Source organism: Tenrec ecaudatus, chromosome 12 (assembly GCF_050624435.1).
Source record: "Tenrec ecaudatus isolate mTenEca1 chromosome 12, mTenEca1.hap1, whole genome shotgun sequence".
NCBI lineage: Eukaryota > Metazoa > Chordata > Mammalia > Afrosoricida > Tenrecidae > Tenrec > Tenrec ecaudatus.
This window is the reverse complement of record NC_134541.1, coordinates 95,894,417-95,905,920: the sequence shown is the minus strand read 5'-3', so window position 1 is coordinate 95,905,920 and position 11,504 is coordinate 95,894,417. Positions and strand designations below refer to the sequence as shown.

Below are 11,504 nucleotides of genomic sequence, written 5' to 3'. Positions count from 1 at the left end.
TCCCTGGCCCTGATGGCACAGTGATCATCCTCTGTGCTACAAAACACAAGAGCAGAAAGGTCAAACCAAGGGCAGCTCCCCTAACAAAAGACCAGGTTTTCTTCTCTCATGAAGAATTACAGTCTCAGAACCCACAGGAGCAGGTCTACTCTGTCCTGTAGGGTCCCCATGTGTCCAAATGACTGAGTTTGGGATGTGTGCCGATAATGGTGCTTAGGCTGTATCTGGAGCAAGACACCGCTGCATGGGCTCAGGAAACACCTCCCACGGTTTATGGCCTCCAGACCTCTACCTAGACTTAACTCATAGCAAGTCCCCAAAGTGAAGCCCAGATGTTGGGCCAGGAACAGCTATGCTCTACCCCCCAAAAATATTCTAGAATTCCTTAACTTGTGCAGACAGAAACCTGCAGACTATGTGTCAGGATCGTTATAAAGGTTGTGCGATTATTGTGCAAGGAACATAAACTCTGATAAGTCTCAGTTTATTGATATGGCCCACTCAGCACAGATTCTCTGTCCAGTATTGGAGCTTGCGGGGTTGATGTAGTCATTCATTGGTTGGCCATCTACAGTAAGTCAAGCAGACGTATCAGACCTACAGTAGCATTCCCTAGGAGAGGGATCCAAAGGCTCAGGGAAAATGGCATGGGAGAGTGGACTTCTCAGAATAAAGCCATGGACGCAAAATCTGAGAGCCATGAGGGCACGCCTGTGAGCAGAACTGTAAGGAGCACATTTATGGAAGCAGCCCAGCAGGGGGTCTGCAAAGGGAAAGCAAACAATTAAGCTGAGTGTGGTTTTCTGTTTGTTTGTTTTCCTTCAACAAACCTCTGCAGGCATAAGGCAACGTGACAACATATATGAAACTTTAAAAGAAATAACTGCCAAGCAAGGATCTTAAATCCAGCAAAATATGAAGAAGAAATAAGGGCATTTTCAGTCAAGGAGAATTCCAGAAATCCAAAGCAGCGGAATGAGTTATAAAAAAATACGAAGGCTATTCTATGGATGGAGAATCAAAAGGAAGAGCAAACATAAACCTGAGATCAATGAGCAAGGCAGTCCCCACCAGACAGTAACCAAGGTGAAGCAGTTCTGCAAATATGACACGAGACTGAAAAGAGAGAGCTACAGATATCAATCTGCAATGGAGACAAACACGAAGCAAATAGGGGGAGAAAAGTACATGCAAAGAAACTGTATGGAGAGGAAGGCAAGCAGTACACAAGAGAAACATGACCATCTTACACTAGATAAGAAAATAACTATCAAGGGAATGTCGTAAGAAATAGGAAAGAAACCTCATCAAAATGAAGAAAACCACAAAAGCCAACTCAGTAGTAAAATAACAGCAAACCAAGACGGACAAGAAAATCCACAAGCACAAGGAATCCAGCACAGAAATTTATGTAAAACCAACTTACATAGACATCTTCTCCAAATGACTTCAGGTGCCTATCCAGGTGCAGAACGCAAGTCAGCACCGCCGAGGCATGTGCTTGCTGTGCCTGAAATAAACCTTCCAGGCTTGTAAGGCTCTGAAGTCCAGTAGCCTCCGAGTCAAATTGTAACCAGGGTCACTAAGGGCTACTGCATATTACATAATGATCTTTCGCCCTAGTCATGGTTCTGGTTAGCCACTTGGGGAGGCTGTCCCTATCCTTGGCCTGGGGACCCCGAGCATCTGTGTCGCTGGAGGTCGGTCACTGGCCGGAGCCCTAAGGCCAGTTGAAAGTACTCCCCGAGAGCAGCATGTCTCGGATCAGCGTCTCAACGGGTGTCTTGCCCACCAGGCGCATGAAGAACAGCTGAGAGATGAGTGAGGCTGGGACGTCACGCAGGGCAGGCAGACGCAGCAGCAGGCGGCCGAAGCACTGGGGCTGGGCTGGGTACTGGGTCAGCATGTACTCGGTCAGGGCCACCTGCGCCTTCTCCTGCAGCCTCTCCACGTGTGCTGGGTCTGAGAGGCCACAGGCATCAAGAGTAAAGAGCGCGATGGCCTTGAGGCAGCCATACTCCGCCGAGTCCACCTGCAGGCGGCCCAGCTTGTCCACTTGCTCCTGGAAGGCGCGCACCTGGTCCATGAAGGCCACCGCCCGCTCGGCGGCCATGGGAGCGGTGTGCAGCCCGGCTGCGGCCAGCAGAGGCGCAGTGTGCAGGAGCAGGGCCGCCTCCGCCGGGTTTAGCAGGAACAGCTCGCTCCAGCTGAGCCAAAGCAGGGCCACCTGGTCGGTCACCCGCATCTCCAGGAAGAAGGGCGCTTGGCGCGCCCACTCCACGGTGCTGAAGAGCAGCCGCGCCACCAGCTCGCACACAGGTTATCTGGGCGCCCGGGGGCGAGTCCGAGTCCTCCTCGGTGGGTGGCGCGCGGGTAGCCACCCGCCTTGTCCACGCCATTCGCGTCTCCACCGCTGCTGGGGCCGCCCAAGCCTCCGGCCACCATGGCCATAGCCCCCGGGCCGCGGGGCCAGGGCGGCCCCATTGCGCGTCGCTCAGGGGGACCTCTCTCGTCCTAGGGGTCGCTAGCCGGCGCCCATCCGGTCCCGACGCAAGGGGGCCCCCACGGAACCCCCCAAAAAAGTTTTGCAGCACCAACTTCTGCGGCCGGTCCGCGCGCCAGCGGAACTGGTCAGGCCGGTTCCAGGCCAACTTTCCCACGCGTGCGCGGGCCCGCGGCCAGGGGAGACGCACTGGCGGCGAGGCCTGGGGGCCCCGGGGGCAGGCGCCCGGCCGCCCAGGGGCTCCGGCGGGGGCACGCGGGCCATGTGCCGGCCCGAGCCGCGGCGGGGGCCGCAGCCAACTTCGCGGGCCGCCCCGCGCACTCCGGAGGCTGGGGCCAAACTTTGGCCACAAGTTGCGCGGGCGGCCTCTGCGCTGGGAAAGGGCGGTGGGCGTGCGTCAGGGCCTGATGCTGCGCCTCCCAGGAACCCCTGTGCCCCTTGCCGCCGCCGCCACAGCTCGTGGCCTGCAGGTCAGCGGGCCTCGCCCTCCCAGCCACCGCTGGCCTGGGCCTGCGCAGGGCCAGAGCCTCGCTCTCAAGCCCCCTCGCCACAGCCTCCACCGCCCCTGCGCCTGGCCTGGTGCTGCAGACAGTGTGACAAATATGGATTTCTCTTTTTTTCTTTTAAACGTTTTATTAGGGGCTCATACAACTCTTACCACAGTCCATACATACACATACATCAATTGTATAAAGCACATGCATACATTCCCCACCCCAATCGTTCTCAAAGCATTTGCTCTCCACTTAAGCCCCTTGCATCAGGTCCCCTTTTTTTTTCCCCTCCCTCCCCTTTCCCCCCTCCCTCATGTGCCCTTGGTAATTTATACATCGATATTTTGTCATACCTTGCCCTATCCAGAGTCTCCGTTCCCCCCTTCTCTGCTGTCCCTCTCCCAGGGAAGAGGTCACATGTGGATCCTTGTAATCAGTTCCCCCTTTCCAACCCACTCACCCTCCACTCTCCCAGCATCATCCCTCACAACCTTGGTCCTGAAGATATCCTCCTCCCTGGATTCTCTGTACCTCCAGCCCTCATATGTACCAGTGTACAACCTCTGCCCTATCCAGCCCTGCAAGGCAGAATTCGGATCATGGTAGTTGGGGGGAAGAAGCATCCAGAATCTGGGAGAAAGCTTTGCTCTTCATCGGCACTACCTCGCACCCTGACTGACCCATCTCCTATCCTAAACCCCTCTCTGAGGGGATCTCCAGTGGCCGACACTTGGGCCTTGGGTCTCCACTCTGCACTTCCCCCTTCATTCATTATGGTATATATATATATATATACACACACACACACACACACACACACACACGCACACATGTTCTTTTTTTTTTGCATGATGCCTTATACCTGGTCCCTTTGACACCAAATATGGATTTCTTAAATTGGTTTTCCAACCTATTTAGTCTTGACGGGGATACGTCTACTACCCGTACTAATCCATGGTCTGAAATAGCAAAGATAATATTAAAGTAGCACCTAAAGTAGATGACATGCTGGATAAAGGAGATGCTCTTGGCAATCATATATTTGATATTTTCCAGGAGTTTTGTGAAAATGACAAGTATAGCGAAGCTGGTTGGCTGGTCCTTCATACGATGGAAAGTGTTATTAAGGAGAGGGATGATCTCAGAGCCTCAAAAGCACGCCTCACATGCAGACTAACAGATTTGAAAACTTCCATCTGTGCTACAAAGGAGAGCCTTCTCTCCTCTAGTAAAAGAGCTGACATTGCTGAGAACCAGGTCCAGAGTCTCACTATATGAGTGGCTGAATGACAACGGCAGCTGAATTGCAGATCTAGAGCAGTGTCTGAAACCAAAGTAAGGGCATTCATTGGGAAAAGTTGGGACCCTGAAACATGGGATGGGAACATAGGGGCTGATGATCCGGAAGAAGAGGATATTGAGCCCTTAGAAACACCTGAGCAGATTAGCCAAACGATTCAAGTTGATATGCCAGGTGGGGCTGCATCAGTAGCATTACCTGAGGAAGATGCCTCGCAAGGTATTGCTGAGAGCACCCAGGAAACACCCTCAGCACCCATTATTTCCACTAGACCTGTCACTAAAATGAAGTCTCAGAAACCTCCTAAAGGTGAGGTTGAGAAGATTATCCAAGAAGAAGTGCGCTACACACATAAAGACCTGCTTGAGTTCTCAAATACGTACAAGCAAAAGCCTGGAGAATACCCCTGGGAATGGTTACTCAGGGTGTGGGATACTGGTGCACGAAATGTAATATTAGACCAGTCTGAGTTTCTGGATATGGGACCCCTAAGCACAGACTCTTCTTTCAATGTCTCTGCGAGACAGGCTAAAAAAGGATCTAAGTCTTTATTTGGTTAGTTCAATGAAGCATGGACTGCCAGATGGCCTAGATTAGACCAACTTGAAGTACCTGACCTGCCTTGGTACACTGTAGAGGAAGGCATCCAAAAGCTTAGAGAAATTGGTATGTTAGAATGGATCTATCAAGATATTCCCATAGATCCAAAAAGGGGGTGACCTGAAGACATACCCTTTACCACAACCATAAGGAACAAGTTTGTGAAGTGGGCCCCAGCATCTCTTAAGACTCCTGTAATTGCTATTCTATGTGCACCAGGATTAACAGTGGGCACTGCCCGAAGCAAACTCCGACATTTGCCCACAATGGGGCTGATTGGTCCCCGTGATGGTAGAGGGCAGGTGTCAGCACTGGATCCACGGAGACTGGGTGGGCGTAGTTATAATAGACAACGAGTTTTCAATAACAATCAAAGCAACCTGTCTCGTGTGGAATTATGGCATTGGCTACTTAGCTGCAGTGTCCCTAGGAATGAAATAGATGGGAAGCCTACTAAATATTTACGTGATCTGTACAGGCAAAAGAATGGTAGATCAGCTGAACAGCAGAATAGACAGTCACGATCGCGCAATCAATTCCCAGACCTGAGCCAGTTTACAGACCCACAACCCCTTGAATGAAGGGGAGGCCGGGTCCCTTGTAAGGAGGATCCTGCTACATCACTGAAGGTTTATACTGTTAGTCTTCCTTCTAGCCTTCCCCAAAGGGACCTGCGGCCTTTCACAACAGTGACTGTTCATTGGGGGAAAGGAAATAATCAAACTTTTCGGGGATTACTAGACACCGGCTCAGAACTGACACTAATTCCAGGAGACCCAAAATGTTTCAAAGGCCCACCAATCAGAGTGGGGGCTTATGGAGGTCAAGCTATCAATGGAGTTTTAGCTCAAGTACGCCTCACTGTGGGTCCAGTGGGCCCCGGGACCCATCCTGTGGTTATTTCCCCAGTTCCAGAATGCATCATTGGAATAGACATACTTAGTAACTGGCAGAACCCCCATATCGGATCCCTAAAATGTGGAATAAGGGCTATCATGGTAGGAAAGGCCAAGTGGACACCATTAGAATTGCCATTACCTAGGAAAAGAGTAAACCAAGAGCAATACCGCATGCCTGGAGGGATTGCAGAGATCAGTGCCACCATCAAAGACTTGAAAGATGCGGGGGTGGTGATTCCTACTACCTCCCCCATTTAATTCACCAATTTGGCCTGTAACGAAGACAGATGGATCCTGGAGAATGACAGTGGATTATCGTCAGCTCCAATTGCAGCTGCTGGCCCAGATGTGATTACATTGCTTGAGCAAATTAATACTTCTCCTGGTACATGGTATGCAGCTATTGATCTGGCTAATGCCTTCTTCTCCATACCAGTCTCAAAGGCCCACCAGAAGCAGTTTGCCTTCACCTGGCAAAGGCAACAATATACTTTCACAACTCTCCCCCAGGAGTACATCAACTCTTCTGCCCTGTGCCATAATTTAGTCCGAAGGGACCTTGACCACCTGTCTATTCCACAGCATGTCACACTGGTCCATTATATTGATGACATTATGCTGATTGGACGCACTCAGGAGGATGTATCAAAGACTCTAAATTCATTGGTACAATATCTGCGTACAAGGGGTTGGGAAATTAACCCAACAAAGATTCAGGTACCCTCCACATCAGTACAATTTCTAGGGGTCCAGTGGTGTGGGGCATGTCGAGATATTCCTACTAAAGTGAAGGATAAGCTATTACATTTAGCTCCCCCAACGACTAAAAAAGAGGCACAACGCCTAGTGGGCCTCTTCGGATTTTGGAGGCAACATATTCCTCACTTGGGTGTTCTACTTCGACCTATTTATCAAGTGACACGAAAAGCCTCCATTTTTGAGTGGGGCCCAGAACAAGAAAAGGCTCTTCAACAAGTGCAGGCTGCCGTGCAAGCTGCTTTGCCACTGGGACCATATGATCCAGCTGACCCAATGGTGCTAGAGGTGTCAGTTGTAGATCAAGATGCAGTGTGCAGTCTTTGGCAGACCCCTATTGGTGAATCACAGCGTAGATAGACCATTGGGATTTTGGAGTAAAGTCTTGCCATCTTCTGCAAGCAACTACTCCCCCTTTGAAAAACAGCTGTTGGCCTGTTACTGGGCCTGGCTGGAGACTGAAGGCCTCACCATGGGCCACCAAATCACCATGAGGCCTGAATTACCTATCATGAAGTGGCTATTGTCTGACCCACGTAATCATAAAGTTGGATGTGCGCAGCAACACTCCCTTGTTAAATGGAAGTGGTATATACGAGATCGGGCCAAAGCAGGACCTGAAGGAACAAGTAAGCTGCAAGAAGAAGTGGCCCAAATGCCAACAGTCTCCACTCCTGTTACATTGCCTCCGTTCTCCCAGTCTGCACCTATGGCCTCCTGGGGAGTTCCTTACCATACTTTAAGTGAAGACCAAAAAAGTCATGCTTGGTTTACGGTCGGCTCTGCACGATATGCAGGTGCCACTCATAAGTGGACAGCAGCAGCACTACAGCCCTTTTCTGGGATCTCCGTAAAGGACAGTGGTGAAGGGATATCTTCCCAATGGGCAGAACTTCGAGCAGTGCACCTGGCCGTTCAATTTGCATATAAGGAAAAATGACCAGATGTGAGATTATATACTGATTCATGGGCAGTGGCTAATGGCTTGGCTGAATGGTCAGGGAATTGGAAGGACCATGATTGGAAAATTGGTGACAAGGAGGTATGTGGATAGACTTCTCTGAATGGGCCAAGAAAGTAAAGTTAATTGTATCTCACGTGAATGCTCACCAAAGGATTACCTCTGAAGAGGAGGACTTTAATAATCAAGTGGATAAGATGACACACGCTGTGGAGACTGGTCCTCCTCTTTCCTCTGCCACCCCTGTTATCGCCCAATGGGCACATGAACAAAGTGCACATGGCGGCAGGGATAGAGGTTATGCATGGGCACAGCAACATGGACTTCCACTCACCAAGGCTGACTTGGCCACTGCCACTGCTGAGTGTCCATTTGCCAGCAACAGAAACCAATATTACGTTCAAGAGATGGGACAATTCCTCGGGGAGATCAACCAGCAAGTAGGTGGCAGGTTGATTCCATAGGACCACTTCCATCATGGAGGGGACAGCGTTTTGTTCTTACTGGAATAGACACCTACTCTGGATATGGATTTGCCTTCCCTGCACGTGATGCTTCTGCCAAAACTACTATTTGTGGACTCAAAGAATGCCTCATGCACCGGCATGGCATCCCACATAGTTTTGTTCAGATCAAGGAGCTCACTTCACAGCAAATACAGTGTGGCAATGGGCCCATTCCCATGGAATCCACTGGCCGTATCATGTTCCTCATCATCCTGAAGCTGCCAGCTTGATGGAACGATGGAATGGGCTCCTAAAGACGCAATTACGACGCCAAGTAGGTGGCAACAACTTGCGGGGCTTCCTGATCTCCTGGAAGCTGTATACGCTCTAAACCAGCGGCCAATATATGGTGCTGTGTCTCCAAGAGCCAGAATTCATGGGTCCAGGAACCAAGGGGTGGAAGCTGGAGTGGCACCACTCACTATTACTCCTAGTGATCCCCTTGAAACATGTTTGCTTCCTGTCCCAACAACCCTGTGTTCCTCAGGCCTGGAGGTCCTGGTCCTGAAGAAAGGAACTCTCCCACCTGGAAACACAGCACGGATTCCACTGAAGTGGCAGCTGAGAATGCCCCCTGGCCACTTTGGACTTCTCATGCCTTTGGATCAACAGGTCAGGAAGAGTGTCACCGTACTAAGTGGTGTGATTGATCCTGATGACAGAGTTAACAGGACAATGCTACAAATGGCAAAAGAAACGAAATAACAACCAATTAGGGCAGACGTGAATAACTTGGAAAACGTGAAAACAATGCAAACAAATCAATGCAGTAAAATAATTGTTTCTTTGAACAGATTAACAGAATAGGTAGGCCACTGCAAACCTAACCAAAGAAAGAAAGGAACATATAACAATAGTCACACCACTGAGGGATAAAACAGGGAAAACTACAATGGGCTCTAATGATATTTAAAGCTGAATTGTATAGTACTATGAGTACCGTTACACCAATGAATTCAACATCCTGGAAGACATGGACAAATACCCTCCCAGATGGACCACAAGCAACTCAACAGACTCAGAGAAATAGAGAAAATAGACAAGGTTATCAAGAAAATGTCAACTAAAATATCCCCTGGGCCAGATGGCTTCACAGGAAAATGCTGGCAAGCATTCAGGCAAGAGCTGACAACAATCCTACACAAATGGCCAACTCCCAAATTTTCTCTATGAATCTAGCAGATTACCGATAGTTAAAGTGGGGAAGGATCCACAAGGATTGAGAATGACATTCTGATCTTTCTAATGAACATTGATTCAAAATCCTTAACAAAATACTGGTCAATATAATTCAAAATATGATAAAACGAATAATTCTCCATGAACAAGTGGGATTCATTCCAAGGATGCATGGAGGTTTCAACATCTGCAAGTCCATTAGCCTTATTCAGGGTATTGGTAAGAAAGAGGAATAAAACCACATGATAATATCAATACACACAGTAAAAACATTCAATATCATCCAGCACCCGTTCCTGTTTAACACATTACAAAGATCGGAATGGAAGGGAAATTCTTCAAGATAATATAAAAATTCTTCAAATTTGCCCTCTACAACAAGCTATATATGAAGCTACAGATGAAAAGTTAACACCAAAAGTTGTATTCAGTGGAAAAAAGACAAAGGAATCGCGCTGAAAATGTCAACCAGGCAAGATGCCCCTTGCACCCTCTTCTATTTAACAACATTCTGGGGTTCCTAGTTAACAACATAAGGGAAAGGAAAGAGATCAGTGGTATACATCTGAGGAAAAAGAGGTGAAATTATCTTTATTCTCAGGTGATATAATTTTATAAACAGAAAACCCAAAAGCTCCACAAGGGGAGTGCAGGAAGTGATAGAGGAATATGGCAGAGTGGAAGCATACAAGATCAGCAAACAGAAGGCTATGGAACTACTATATCCATCAGAATAGTCCATGGAAGAGAAGATAAACAATTTAGTACCCTTCACAATAATACAGCACAAATTGAAGTTGGAAACAGAAAGACTTCTCCCAAGTTGTTTCGCCTAAATATATGGCAAACTTAGCTGCCTCCTACACGTGGTAAGTGACTATCCACTTGGAGGTCAACAGAAGTAGGTCAGAGGTTATTCTCCCTAAGGGTTATCAGCTATCTAGAGGAATCAGACTGCAGTCTGTCACACCCTAAGTAGGGCCCACCTCCTTCTGATAAGGGCAGTAGTAAATTGTTTTCTTGTAGGAAAGCCCAGGGAGGTCAAGGCCACTCAAGAGTGACCAAGGTAGGCCGCCATCATGAATGAATGGTTCGCCCTCCTTGTCACAGGTATATCTCTAATTCCACCCTTTCCTGTCATGCCGTCACCCCAGCTCATCCGCTTGCTGTTCCGCTTATGCACATTGTATATCCCCCCCATTGATTGTATTGGCTATTGTACAACCCCTTTCTGTGATGTATGTCTCTACCTGCAATTAGGAGCCATGCATACCCCCAAAGATATATAAGCCTTGGTTAGCAGTAAATCTCTCCTGCACTCTCTCCTGGCCTGTACCACCAAGAGGAGCTGAGATGATCATGCAACCATGAAATGTGTTTGACTCCATTATTTCAACATATCTTCTGTCTCTTCTTATTCTCTATGACTTGACTTTAGTCTTTACTTATTATCCCTGTATAATTGTGCCTACTGAACCCATGATGATGTGTTAAGGGCTGGATACGTTGACAAATTTAAATACCTAGGGGTATACCTAACCAAAAAGCCCAAAACGATTTGAATGTGGAGAACTACAGAACACTATTACAAGAAACCCCAAAGTGACCTCCAGAAATGGAAGGATATCCCATGGTCATACATCAGAACACGTAGTATAGCAAAGATTTCTGTCATGCCCAAGGTACTAGACAAATGTAATGGTACCCTACTACATGTACCAACATCCTTTGTCAATGAATTGGAAAACACTGACCAGCAATTTCATATGGAAAGAGAAGAAGGCCAGAATTCTCAGGGAACTCTTCAAGAAGAAGGATAAAGTCGAAGGACTTGCTTTACCTGACTTTAGCACCTACGATTGAACCACCATGGTGAAAACCGCATAGTACTGTTATAATGACAGATGTTCGGACCAATTGAATAGAACGAAAACCTAGAAATGAAATCATCAGCATAGAGACAACTGATCGTTGATAAGGACCCCAAAATTATCAAATGAGAAGCTGATGCCCTCTTCAACAAGTGTTACTAGAAAAACACCCAACACAAAAGGTAAGGCAAACAAATGGCGTGAAAGGTATTCACTTGGGGAAGGAAGAGGTGAAGCTATCGTTGTTTGAAGATGATATGATTTTATATATGGAAAATCCCAAAAGCACCTGAGGGGAGTGCAGGAAGTGAGAGGGGAATATCGCAGAGTGGCAGGTTACAACACCAACAAACAGAAGTGTATCAGACTGCAATACACATCGAATAAGACCACAGAAGAGGAGATACCAAAAGGTGGTACCCTTGACAATAGCAA

The 11,504-nt window shown here is 48.1% G+C and overlaps 1 pseudogene; it reads right to left on the bottom strand.

Annotated features, from left to right (window-relative positions):
* Positions 1 to 1,720: 1,720 nt before the first annotated feature.
* Positions 1,721 to 2,484, bottom strand: LOC142422755 (nuclear receptor subfamily 2 group F member 6 pseudogene; annotated as a pseudogene).
* Positions 2,485 to 11,504: the final 9,020 nt, after the last annotated feature.